Below are 14,957 nucleotides of genomic sequence, written 5' to 3'. Positions count from 1 at the left end.
CACTAAATAAATATATTAACCCCTAACCCTAAGCATAACCCTAAGCCTAAGACCCCCTAACTAATTTAAATACAGCTAAATTAACGTTACAATTATTAACTAAATAATACCTATTTAAAACTAAATACAGACTTACCTGTCAAATAAAACCTAAGCTAGCTACAATATAACTAATAAATACATTGTCGCTACCTTAGGTTTTATTTTTATTTCACAGGTAAGTTTGTTTTTATTTTAACTAGGTAGACTAGTTAGTAAATAGTTATTAACTATTTACTAACTACCTAGTTAAAATAAAGACAAATTTACCTGTGAAATAAAACCTAACCTGCCTTACACTAAAACCTAACATTACACTACAATTAAATAAATTACATTAATAAAATACAATTATTTAAATTACAAAAAAAACTACTAAATTACAAAAAACAAAAAAACAAATTATCAAAAATAAAACAAATTACACCTAATCTAATAGCCCTGTCAAATAAAAAGCCCCCCAAAATAAAAACTCCCTAGCCTACACTAATTTGCCAATAGCCCATAAAAGGCACTTTTGTGGGGCATTGCCCAAAAGATATCAGCTCTTTTACCTGTAAAAAAAATACAAACACCCCCCCAACACTAAAACCCACCACCCGTCCAACCATACCCCCAAATTAAAAAAAACCTTTGTAAATAAACCTAAGCTAACCATTGCCCTGAAAAGAAGTCTTCATCCCGGCGGCATCTTCTATCTTCATCCATCAGAGATGGTCCATCTTCAAGACATCCGGCGTGGAGCATCCTCTTCATATGGTCGCCGTCATAAACTGAAGCTTCAATGTAAGTAACGTCATCAAAGATGGCGTCCCTTGCATTCCTATTGGCTGAAAGATTTCTATCAGCCAATAGGAATTAAAGCTGCAAAAATCCTATTGGCTGTTCCAATCAGCCAATAGGATTGAGCTTCCATCCTATTGGCTGATCCAATCAGCCAATAGGATTGAGCTCTCATTCTATTGGCGGATTGGAACAGCAAATAGGATGACAGCTCAATCCTATTGGTTGATAGGAACAACCAATAGGATGAAAGCTTAATTCAGGGCAATGGTTAGCTTTTTTTTACAGGTAAAAGAGCTGATATCTTTAGGGCAATGCCCCATAAAAGGTCCTTTTAAGGGCTATTGGCAGTTTAGTGTAGGCTAGGGTTTTTTTATTGGGGGGGGGCTTTTCTATTTTGATAGGGCTTTTAGATAAGAAGTAATTCGTTTTTATTCTTGATAATTTGTTTCTTATTTTTCGTATTTTAATTTTTTTTAATTTTTTTTTAGTTAGTAATTTTTAGAGTAGTGTTAGGATTTTTTTAATGTGTAGTTTAGGTTTTATTTAATTGGTAGTTAGTTTAATTGTAGTTTAATAATTATTAGTTTAATTGTTAGTTTAAAATTATGTTTTTAAATTTGACAGGTAAGTTTTAATTTAATTCAAGATGGGGAAATTGTAATTTTAATATAAAGTTAGGGGGGTGTTATGTTTAGGGGTTAATAGCTAAATTAGTATATTTAGTTGAGGGGGGCTTTTGGTTTAGGGGTTAATAGTTTATTTTAGTATATTTCATTGTGGGGGGCTTTCAGTTTAGGGGTTAATAGTTTATAATAGTATATTTCATTGCGGTTTAGTGGTTAATAGGTTTATTATAGCAGCGGTGTGGGTGGATGGCAGATTAGGGGTTAATAATATTTAAATAGTGTTTGCGATGTGGGAGGGCGGTGATTTGGGGGTTAATAGGTTTATTATAGTGGCGACAATGTCGGGGAGTGGCGGAATAGGGGTTAATACATTTTAATAGTGGCATTGATATCTGGTGCAGCAGATTAGGGGTTAATAATTTTATTATAGTGTTTGCCATGCGGGAGGGCCTCAGTTTAGGGGTTAATAGGTAGTTTATGGGTGTTAGTGTACTTTGTAACAAAAGCCACAATAGAACATTTAACATGCACTTTTCTATGACTCTCTTTATTAGATTGAAAACACAACTCAAGAATGGGGTAAATTCCAGTCTTCTAGTTTTGTTTATTGGCTGTTTTCGGCTCCCAATATCTGTTTTTCAATTCTGGACCAATCACAATGTAAATGATAACACCATTTATGTACTGGAAAAACATTTCTTCAGATATGAGTGGATAGCCCAAATTTCACCCATACAATATATGGACATTATTGGCTTCAGGGATCCTAATTCTTCCAAGTACAAGTTATCGAACACATATCAAGTACAAAATAGACACATAAAATAAAACACACTAAGGCCCCTATTTATCAAAGGTCTTGCGGACCTGATCCGACAGTGCGGATCAGGTCCGCAAGACCTCACTAAATGCGGAGAGCAATACGCTTTCCGCATTTATCATTGCACCAGCAGCTCACAAGAGCTGCTGATGAAACGCAGCCCCCTGCAGACTCATGGACAATGGGCCACCAGCAGGGAGGTGTCAATCAAACTGATCATACTCGATTGGGTTGAATTGTGGTGATTCCTGTCCTCCTGCTCAGAGCAGGCAGACAGGTTATGGAGCAGCGGTCTTTGTGACTGCTGCTTCATAACTGCTGTTTCTGGTGAGTCTGAAGACTCGCCAGAAACACAGGCCCTCAAGCTCCTTTCGGAGACTGATAGATAGGCCCCAAAGGCACTTGATAAATGATCAACACCCCCAAAAAGAATGATAATGATATCTGACAACATGTGCAAGTTTGGACCCCAAAAAAAGATGGTGTTGCCCATGCCAACAACAGCGACTGACATTTTTGAAGATAATTGAAGCTCTACAAATATCAAACAATAATCCATAATCAATTGAATGTAAAAATAGGAAGTAAGCATATCTACAGTATATAGAGATTAATCTTAAGAAAAAAAACCATACCAAAGAAAAAGAGTGCTCCAATGGTGCATTAACTAGACAACAATCAGATATAGTAAACTACAAACCCACAAAAATGAACAGTGGCACTACTTGGGCTTTTCCTCTAATGGTAATTCCAATCAGGAGATATAAGTTTGTCAATTCTACAATTAGCTGGAGGAAATGGTGCTTGTGCACAAATATAAGTATAAACACAAAGGAAGAATGATATGTAGGGTATCAGACTTCCCAAAGTATGCACTTACAGCACTCTAGGCCTAAACTAAGGGATGGGATTCCCCAACAGGATATTAAAATATAACCTTTATTGATATTAAAATTAAAAAAACAAATTTCTTTGGTTAATACACGCACAGTTAAAATATACTCCAGTACCAAAATCAGTGTAATAAATTACAGGTTAGATCACTGAATATAATAATTCGGCCTCAATAAATTCACCGTTATTAGTAATCTAGATAATCAACTGAGTTAACTAAGTAGTGATTACCAAAGTTGTTATAACCTTTAATGTAGAGCTGCTGTAAGAGTTCCCATCTGGGTAGACTAATGTCAGCTTCAATATAGTTTAACTATCACTGTTGAGTAATGGGTTCAATAGATAATATCAGTGTTATGAGTGCTTCACATTGATAATAATGATCAGAGAATGTGGGTAACAGTGGGTTAAGTATTCACCGAAACACTTAGTCTGTTACAGCCTGGACTATGGATTTAGCCAATGTACTTATATGAATAGCAATGTGTGCGTAGCTAGTACTACTTTGCTCAGAAAGTTGGACGAATATCCATTAATCATAAACTAAACTAACCTAAACACACTCAAAATTGTAAAGCACTTTTTGTGCAGGTTTCACATCCTGCGTAAATTATCAGCGTCCCAGCAATCTGTCCTATTGATATTACTGGCCTCTTATCTGTAATAAAGTCAAACACAAAGAAACATACTCCAATGGTACATTAACGTCTTTACAGATTTAATTTGGAAAGCAAACAAACTCACAATGTAACAGCACTTAAAGTAATGGTAAATCCTAGCGTTTAAAAAAATGCTAGGATTTACCATCAGTAAAAATAAACTTTCAGTGTACAAAAAAGTGTGCTAAACTCACAATTTCTGTGTGGCGGCTCCTCGCTATGGTCAGTGCCTCCGGCTGCCCACCGCACAGTGGTCTTTTCTTAATGATGTGATTTTTCCATCTCTAAACGAATAGCTGGGCTATACATCTGACACTGTTCTTTATACTAGCACAGATATTGGTTTAGAGGTGGAAAGTCACCTCATTGAGAAAAGAGCACTGTGCCATGTGCGGCCAGAGGCACTGACCTTAGTGAGGGTGAGTTTAGAATGTGTGAGTTTAGTAATCTTGAGTTCGTATTAAGACAATTCATGGAGTCTTTTATTAAAATAATTAAAAGATAAAACACAATGCGTGGGGGGGGCGTGTCCGGGCGGCAGCCATGATGGGCAGAAAAAACAGAAGCTCTTAATGCCTTCAGAGATAATCTGTCGTTTACCTATACATTGACTGTAAATATATCATTTAAATTATCTAATCTCGATCCCAGAAGTGTTACCGCTCACACAGATGTCAAGATTGTAATAATCAACCTAACTGAAGTGATTCTAGACGAAGATAAAGTGTGGGCCTAGTACTTTCGGCCTTAAGATCTCCTCTCCATTAGAGCTGACTTCGTCAACATTTGTATACAATGGAGGAGAATTATGAGATCCTGCACCTCATGCTAATAAATATAATCCACAAGATGGATATCCAATTTGGCGAACTCTCTGAGATACTGAGACATACTACTCAGAGGATGGAAATCGAGCAGCCTGCTAGCTCGAGACCCTCTACTGAACCGTCACGTACTGAACAGTTAGAGGCAGCGCAGTTTACAATGTCTCGGAGAGTAAAGGCGGGAGCAAGTCTGAATCGGCCTGCGGGGTCTGCGGACATACACAACACACCATCCCCAGCCAGTTCACTTACTCCGTGTGGGGTCATGCAGACATCCGCAGCTTTCACTCAAAATTCTGGAGAAAAGCGGCACACCACCAGACAGAGTACAGCACCTTCACAAACTAGCCCGTCCCCTCGCCCGGTTGGGGAAACTCCTCTGCTATCTCTGGCATCTCATCGGAGACCCGCAATTGTTAGACACAACTGGATTATAGACTCCTTGAACTCAGTCTTGGCCTCTGACACACGACTTGGTAACTCTGCTCACAACCCTAGCAGTAAGCGTACTTGCCCCCCCAGATCCAAAGCTCCGCTCAGTCTTCCTCAATCTGCAGGCCGCTCAGTCAGTAGATCCAGACGGACTCAGGTCTGGAATTGGTTGATTATGATGACTATGTTTTTGCCGAAGCCCTGTGAACTCTAGTGGGTTCGAGTAGTTCACTGACTGGGCTATATGAACTCCGTACACTCCACAGATATAGTGTCTATTAAGTTTAAGTCGGGATGGCTTTAAGTAATACGCAAGGTCTCAATACACTTACTCTCATACCCATATCCCATCACCTCAGTACACCCTCTCAAACACCATCGATGTACTGGAGCTTTCAGTATTATATAGCGCTATTTATGCCTACTACAGCGCAAGACACCTGGTCACTTTCCCATGAGAACTTCCAGTATACTTGGAGCAATACCTCATCACTATTCTTTATTTTACATCCCACAATGGGAGATAAGCTCCTTCCCTGCAGTGGCAGCGTTAGTTGTTTATTACACTTAGCTGTTTTGCGATATATCTTGGGCCATAAAAGTTTGACCTTAGTAATTATAAACCACAGCCCAACAGGGATGCCCAGAACTCTCCTACTAAAGGTCAACTTAGTTTGAATATTTTTTCTGAGATGTGTTCTCTATGGATGGTTACGCATAGAAATGTTAATTTAAATGTTCAAATGTATATACATTATGTTTTGTTATAATCTGTTATATTCTGGACCCTAGCAGACTTAATCTAGTATTTATGCACTACTATTTAACTAAGGTGATTAGAGTATGTTCCTTATAGTTCAATTTAATACATATGCCTCACATGGGTTGGGCTGACTATTGATGATTGTAATTCAATATATATGTTTTCACTTTTTGCAACTGCACTAGAGAGATAACAACATATAAGTAGCTCCCTTTAATGGCCATTATAGAGCACACAGAGTAGTCAAATACCTTGTTCCAGGTGATTAAGATACTTACTTAGAGAGATACTAGCTACTGCAGCAGCCTCATACTACTCTTGAAAACTTGATACCTACAAAACAGGACTTTTAGCCCCATTATCAGTACCCATGCTTTGGCAATTCTACATAGTAGCTTATAGATGTTACCTTGCTAGATATCTCCCCTATCGTTAGTATGTTCGTTAACTATGTACTTATAAAGACATACCAGGAATGCAACACTAGTGGATGCCCTAACCCTCTTTATTTTATAACTTTTAACCCTCATCCCAAATCCCCTGCCAGGGTTATATTATTATGCTAGCCTCGCAAACGTTTGCATAAGAGGATAAAGATCTGAGCCTTGAGCACGACCTAGCTAAGGGACTATACATAATTTCCCTTGCACCCTTTTCGGCTGCTTTTGGTTTTAGTGCACACTTCAGTATAAGGCTTGAAAAAGCGGTATACACTTAACGTAGTGAGTAATGTTCTGTTGTCTGTAATCAATGTTATAAAATCACTTCCGCTGCTTTTTGATAGCTCCATGTATCGTTTAACCTTCAAACATTACTTGCAGACTAGGTGCAGACAACATGATATTATTAGGTGACATGGATTACATAGAAAGTTCTATGATAAGTCCCCCTGCTCCTATTTACATCTGACTTTGGTCCAGTGAGATGATAGTCCCTAGCTCTTATACATCTTCACTCAACCGTCTCTTATAACACTAACATAAAACCCTAAAGGCTCACACAGCACATTTTTATTTGCTAGCCTTCCCCCACTTCATTGGACAATAATTCCCGAATAAGGACCCTCTTATCATGTAAACCTGTTAGACTCTTTATTTACAGTAGCCAAGTTTAGCATTTTATGACACGAGACATAAATGGCAAGTTTAAGCTTACTTTAAATCTCCAGCAGGAAGATATTAATCTACCCCCCCATCACCTATTTAATCACCGACTCACTTGAGGCACACAACCTCTCTACAGTAATATAAGCTGACGTATTTTGATACCCACTTCTACTATTGCATACCATCACCTTCACTAGACAATTTCTTATCTGGTCTATACGGTTTCACCTTCATGTAGATTCCAGTTTTATGACACATATATTTACCACCCATTGTATTCCCAGCTCCACTATTTCAGCACCTAATATCCAGCCAATCCATCCCTGGCCTACACTTTGACCTCCTCATACTATATGTGCTTTAGCCACCCATCAGCCTATCTCAATCAGTTTATTATTAGCTCAATAGAGACCATACTAATATACATATCATAGAGATAATACTATACTCCCCTTAGCTCCCGGACACGACCCCACGCCCCTCCCTCTCTCCCTCTCTTTTTTCTTAACCTGAGCGGCTCTGGTCCGCTGAATCCCCCCCCTCCCTTAAAATTAACCCATGATACTATTCCCCTCCGCGCCACAATACTCTTTGAATAGATAAACAGCCATGTGACTTAAATAGTGAGTTGGGGACCATTCATACCTGCATTAATTCTAGGTTATAAAAAGAGGTAACTCTAATATATGTTCCAGTTAGTTATCTTTACCATATGTAAGATTTCTCTTCTCACTTTCAGCCATATATACTATACATCTTCTAATTCATATCCCAGATACATTTCTAAAATTTATGCCTGTACCTATACTCTCATGACTTGAACTGCTGATTTGTTATTCTCTACAGATTAAGCTTTCACTTGCAGCTACTGAGTATGGTTGAGAGTGGGATATTGCACTCACGGTTACTGTTATTAGTACCTTATAGATTTCAGCTTAACCCACCTATTCCAATAGGATGGTCAAGATGCTCTTTCTTTCATTGTTAATTGAGATTGATATCTGGACATATGTACTGATGTTGTATTATTGTTTGATACCTCAATAAAAAAAAATATTTAAAAAAAAAAAAGATAAAACACAATTATGAGTTTCTCAACATAAAAGTTTTTTCATAAGTCTGAATCTTTGCGACTATCTATTTTATTTTTTTGTGTCACTTAATATTATTATATACGGGGCACCTCTAGACTTGTTGTATAACAGTAGATTTAATACCCTATATCCCAATAATCCTTAGTGGTGATTGGATGAGAAATTTCAGGTTCTGGATTGATGTCTAGTTTGCAGAGAGGAGGTACTAGATAAATGGTGCAGTTATTAATTTATTAGATAATCTATAGTGACTATTTAGTAGTGTGTATGAAGTCAACTATGATATTTATGTTATGTAGAGCTCTTTGTAATGCGCTTCTGAGTTCCTGATTCCTCAGGCTGTAGATAAGAGGATTGAACAGTGGTGTCATCAGTGTATAGCAGACAGATATCAGTCTGTCTTCTGAAAAATTAAAACTGGTGTTGGGACGAAAATAGTTAAAAATAAGGGTACCATAAAATATTAAGACCACTGAAAGATGAGAAGTACAGGTAGAGAAAGCTTTACATTTTGTATTCTTAGCTGGAATCTTAAGAACTGTAGAGAATATAGTGATGTAGGGAACAAAAGTTACCACCAAGGATCCTAACCCGAGTACAATTCCTAAAATAAATATAAGCAATACATTAATAAAAGTGTCATTACAAGAGAGCTGGAATAACTGGGGCAGATCACAAAAAAAAACTGTGTATAGTGACTGAGCCACAAAAAGTTAATCTCAGTATACAAAGGGTGTGCACCAGGGCATAGATCAATCCAAGTGCCCATATTCCTAGTGCCAACTGGACACACAACTTCCAATGCATAATGTGCATGTAATGAAGAGGATGACAAATAGCAACATATCGGTCACAGGACATCGTAGCCAGCAAGAAGACCTCAATGATTGCAAAAAATATGAAGAAAAAGACTTGGCTTATACATAGTGATTTGGAAATCCTCCTTTCCTGAAGGTACAAATCAAGGAGCATCCTTGGCGCAATCACTGAGGAGCAGCACATGTCTAGACAAGCCAGGTTACCAAGAAAGAAGTACATGGGTGTGTGAAGGTGAACATCTGTAATGGTCAAGAGAATGATGAGAAGGTTCCAAGCCAAGGTCATTAGGTAGATAAGAAGGAAGGTCAGGAAGAGAGGAAGCTGGAAGCTGGGCAGGTCTGAAAATCCATAGAGAATGTATTCAAATAATATTGTTTTGTTCTGCATCTCATTGTATAGTTTTGTGTTTCAACTGAAAAATAAGCAAATAAGCAAAAATTTAAAGAACAATAACAATGTTTGGTTATACAGAAATATATATATCTGATGTTATTCATTTTTTTATTTATTTATATAATAATTAAAATTTGTTCAGATTATTCAAGTGTGCCAGCAATATATTTTTGCCACTAGACATGTGCATAGGTAAAAAAATTGGTTTGCTTGAAATATTTGTTTGAAAATTTTGAGCCTATTTGAGCATCACAATTTCGTCCACGGTTGAATTTGGTTAAACCAAATAATTAGATATGAAATTTGTTCGAAACAAAATTTGATCAATTGCATTAATGCTTATGCGAAGACCACAAAACATCCCTTTTAACAACAAAATGACATAGCTAGGAAATGCCAGTAATTGAAAGATTCAGGGCTAACTGGGACACGAAAACACGTGGAAACTAAATCTTTTTTTTTTTTTTACAAATTTAAATATTAAATTGAATTGGGAAGCATTTGATAATTACAGTAATATCAATTAATCACTAGTATTACCTTTTCCCCTTTTAACTTTTCACTTCCCACCAGTACAACCTCTTCATACAATCTTACTTTTTTTGACTCTCTCATTCTTTTTCAATTTCTGCACACTAAAGTATCCGCATTCCTTACTTTGTCATACATATTTATCAAGCTCCGAATGGAGCTTGATGCCCCGTGTTTCTGGCGAGGCTGCAGGCTCGCCAGAAACAGCAGTTGAACAAAGACTGCTGCTGCATAACTTGTCCGCCTGCTCATAGCAGGTGGACAGACATCGCCGGAAATCAATATCTTCAGACTCGCCAGAAACTGCAGTTATGAAGCAGCGGTCACAAAGACTGCTGCTCCATAACCTGTCCGCCTGCTCTGAGCAGGTGGACAGACATCGCCGGAAATCAATATCTTCAGACTCGCCAGAAACTGCAGTTATGAAGCAGCGGTCACAAAGACCGCTGCTCCATAACCTGTCCGCCTGCTCTGAGCAGGCGGACACACATCGCCACAATACAACCCGATCGAGTACGATCGGGTTGATTAACACCCCCTGCTGGTGGCCCATTGGTAGCGAGTCTTCAGCGGGCGGCATTGCACCAGCAGCTCTTGTGAGCTGCTGGTACAATGCTGAATACGGCAAGTGTATTGCTCGCCGTATTTAGCGAGGTCTGGAGGACCTGATCCGCAGTGTCGGATCTGGTCCGCCAGACCTTGATAAATATGCCCCTAAGTATTTTAGAGGCGCAAAAGTTGCAAAACAAAAACAAAAAATACCTTGCAGTTTTTATGTATTCTGCACTGCTATGTGCCAGATCACCCCCCTCCTCTCCAGTCCAAACCTCTGTGGCTCTGCTCCACTCCAAGTCTGATCACACTCAAAGTCACTCACTGACTCTGGTCTAGTTCGTGTCCGTCCGATGTCTCTCACACTACACAGCAGCTCCACATCTGTCTTTTTTCACTCACAGCTTGCCGAGTCCAATTCCCTGGGAGATCACGTGTGCATGTGCATGGCTCCCTCCATCCATGTGTGGTGGTGAGCAGACAGGAAGGCGGGCAGAAGGAGGAAAATGTCACGTGACCTCTGCAAAAGCCGGGTCATGTGACCGCAGCACAGGATTTTTTTTTCAATAAAATGAATTCCAACCTTTCCAACATATCAATGCCTTTGCCTCCCCCTCAAATCTGCAGACCTAGGCACCGGCCTTGTTGGCCTATGCATAAATACGCCCCTGCCTGTAGCCTTATACTGACCTATAGACTTATACTCACCTGCAGTAATAGAAGGCTTAGTGAAAAAGATCCCAGAGCCTTCACTAAAGGATCTTAGCCGCGCTAAGCCTCCTATTAGTGTGTACCATGACTCTGTGAAGAAGCACTGTGATTAGCACAGCTCTCCATCATGCTACAGTTGAACAGCTATTATTTTAAAGGAAAAATGCATTCTAACAAATTTCATTAATATTTGTTTTCTATAAAATACCGAGTGCATTTGTTCTGATATTCCTTTTATGAAAACAAAGCAAATATCCATGTTTTCTTCCTGAATTAGTATTTGTAACGAAACAAATGCACAGGCCTAGCAAGCACTGTGTGAAATAATTTCTCTGTGGCTTATTATTTATTTTACCCCCAAATTAAAAGTTATGCTGCTAAAGTGCTATAGAGAACCTGTAGCAAACTGCCAGTTACCCACAGTGCCCCACTGCAATTACAGATTTTTTTGTTTCCATTAGATACGGGGTACTTGTCATATTATATATTATTTCTTTCATGTAATTAGCAAGAGTCCATGAGCTAGTGACGTATGGGATATTTCTACCAGGAGGGGCAAAGTTTCCCAAACCTTAAAATGCCTATAAATACACCCCTCACCACACCCACAATTCAGTTTTACAAACTTTGCCTCCTATGGAGGTGGTGAAGTAAGTTTGTGCTAGATTCTACGTTGATATGCGCTCCGCAGCAAGTTGGAGCCCGGTTTTCCTCTCAGCGTGCAGTGAATGTCAGAGGGATGTGAGGAGAGTATTGCCTATTTGAATGCAATGATCTCCTTCTACGGGGTCTATTTCATAGGTTCTCTGTTATCGGTCGTAGAGATTCATCTCTTACCTCCCTTTTCAGATCGACGATATACTCTTATATATATACCATTACCTCTGCTGATTTTCGTTTCAGTACTGGTTTGGCTTTCTACAAACATGTAGATGAGTGTCCTGGGGTAAGTAAATCTTATTTTCTGTGACACTCTAAGCTATGGTTGGGCACTTTTATATAAAGTTCTAAATATATGTATTCAAACATTTATTTGCCTTGACTCAGGATGTTCAACATTCCTTATTTTCAGACAGTCAGTTTCATACTTGGGATAATGCATTTGAATCAATCATTTTTTCTTACCTTAAAAAAAAATTGATTTTTTCCCTGTGGGCTGTTAGGCTCGCGGGGGCTGAAAATGCTTCATTTTATTGCGTCATTCTTGGCGCGGACTTTTTTGGCGCAAATTTTTTTTTTTTTTTTTTCTGTTTCCGGCGTCATACGTGTCGCCGGAAGTTGCGTCATTTTTTGACGTTTTTTTGCGTCAAAAGTGTCGGCGTTCCGGATGTGGCGTCATTTTTCTCTCCACATTATTTAAGTCTCATTATTTTTTGCTTCTGGTTGCTAGAAGCTTGTTCACTGGCATTTTTTTCCCATTCCTGAAACTGTCATTTAAGGAATTTGATCAATTTTGCTTTATATGTTGTTTTTTCTTTTACATATTGCAAGATGTTCCACGTTGCAACTGAGTCAGAAGATACTTCAGGAAAATCGCTGCCCAGTGCTGGAGCTACCAAGCTAAGCGTATCTGCTATAAACTTTTGGTATCTGTTTCTCCAGCTGTTGTTTGTATTGCATGTCATGACAAACTTATTAATGCAGATAAAATTTCCTTTAGTACTGTTACATTACCTGTTGCTGTTCCGTCAACATCTAATTTTCAGAGTGTTCCTGATAATATAAGAGATTTTATTTTTTAAATCCATTAAGAAGGCTATGTCTGTTATTTCTCCTTCTAGTATACATAAAAGTCTTTTAAAACTTCTCTTTTTTGCAGATGAATTTTTAAATGAACATCATCATTCTGATACTGATAATGGTTCTTCTGGTTCAGAGGTTTCTGTCTCAGAGGTTGATGCTGATAAATCTTTGTATTTGTTCAAGATGGAATTTATTCGTTCTTTACTTAAAGAAGTATTAATTGCATTAGAAATAGAGGATTCTGGTCCTCTTGATACTAAATCTAAACGTTTAAATAAGGTTTTTAAATCTCCTGTAGTTATTCCAGAAGTATTTTTTCTCCCTGATGCTATTTCTGAAGTAATTTCCAGGGAATGGAATAATTTGGGTAATTCATTTACTCCTTCTAAACGTTTAAGCAATTATATCCTGTGCCATCTGACAGATTAGAGTTTTGGGACAAAATCTCTAAGGTTAATGGGGCTGTCTCTACTCCTGCTAAACGTACTACTATTCCTATGGCAGATAGTACTTCATTTAAGGATCCTTTAGATAAGAAAATTGTATCCTTTCTAAGAAAAGCTTACTTATGTTCAGGTAATCTTCTTAGACCTGCTATATTTTTAGCGGATGTTGCTGCAGCTTCAACTTTTTGGTTAGAAGCTTTAGCGCAACAAATAACAGATCATAATTTTATAGCATTATTATTATTCTATAACATGCTAATTATTTTATTTGTGATATCATCTTTTGATATCATTAGAGTTGATGTCAGGTATATGTCTCTAGCTATTTTAGCTAGAAAAGCTTTATGGCTTAAAACTTTGCTTTCCCTTTCTTTCCAGGGTAATAAATTATTCGATTTTCAGTTGGATTCTATTTTCTCAACTGTTACTGGAGGGAAGGGAACTTTTTTACCAAAGGATAAAAAATCTAAGGTAAATTTAGGTCTAATAATCATTTTCGTTCCTTTCCTCACAACAAGGAACAAAAGCCTGGTCCTTCATCCTCAGGAGTGGTATCAGTTTGGAAACCTTTTCCAGTTTGGAATATATCCAAGCCTTATAGAAACCTGTAGCCAGCTCCTATATACCCATGAAGGTGCGGCCCTCATTCCAGCTCAGCTGGTATGGGGCAGTTTATGTTTTCTTCAAGAAAATTTGGATCAATTCCGTTCAAAATCTCTGGTTTCAGAACATTGTTTCAGAAAGGTACAGAATTGGCTTCAAGTTAAGGCCTCCTGCAAAGAGATTTTTTTCTTTCCCGTGTCCCAGTAAACACAGCAAAGGCTCAGCATTTCTGAAATGTGTTTCAGATCTAGAGTTGGCTGGAGTAATTATGCCAGTTCCAGTTCTGGAACAGGGGCTGGGGTTTTATTCTATCTCTTCATTGTACCAAAGAAGGTTAATTCCTTCAGACCAGTTCCGGATCTATCTATATTGAATCGTTATGTAAGGATACCAACATTCAAGATGGTAACTGTAGGACTATCCTGCCTTTTGTTTAGCAAGGGCATTATATGTCTACAATAGATTTACAGGATGTATATCTGCATATTCCGATTCATCCAGATCACTTTTAGTTTCTGAGATTCTCTTTTTAGACAAGCATTACCAGTTTTTGTGCTCTACCGTTTGGCCTAGCGTCAGCTCCAATAATTTTTTTCAAAGGTTCTCGGTGCCCTTCTGTCTGTAATCAGAGAACAGGGTTTTGGTATTTCCTTATTTGGACGATATCTTGGTACTTGCTCAGTCTTCACATTTTCGCAGAATCTCATACAAATCGAATTGTGTTGTTTCTTCAAGATCATGGTTGGAGGATCAATTTACCATTCAGTTCATTGTTTCCTCAGACAAGGGTAACCTTTTTAGGTTTCCAGATAGATTCAGTGTCTATGACTCTGTCCTTGTCAGATAAGAGAAATTTAACATTGATATCAGCTTGTCAAAACCTTCAGTCACAATCATTCCCTTTGGTAGCCTTATGCATGGAAATTTTAGGTCTTAGGACTGCCGCATCGGATGCGATCTCCTTTGCTCGTTTTCACATGCGACCTCTTCAGCTCTGTATGCTGAACCAGTGGTGCAGGGATTACACAAAGATATCTCAATTAATATCTTTAAACCGATTATACAACACTCTCTGACATGGTGGACAGTTCACCATCGTTTAGTTCAGGGGGCTTC

General features: G+C 38.2%; 1 pseudogene; it reads right to left on the bottom strand.

The window, feature by feature from the left end:
* Positions 1-8,294: 8,294 nt before the first annotated feature.
* On the bottom strand, positions 8,295-9,249 carry LOC128641585 (olfactory receptor 1G1-like; annotated as a pseudogene).
* Positions 9,250-14,957: the final 5,708 nt, after the last annotated feature.

Source organism: Bombina bombina, chromosome 11 (assembly GCF_027579735.1).
Source record: "Bombina bombina isolate aBomBom1 chromosome 11, aBomBom1.pri, whole genome shotgun sequence".
NCBI lineage: Eukaryota > Metazoa > Chordata > Amphibia > Anura > Bombinatoridae > Bombina > Bombina bombina.
This window is presented reverse-complemented; position numbering and strand designations above follow the sequence as displayed.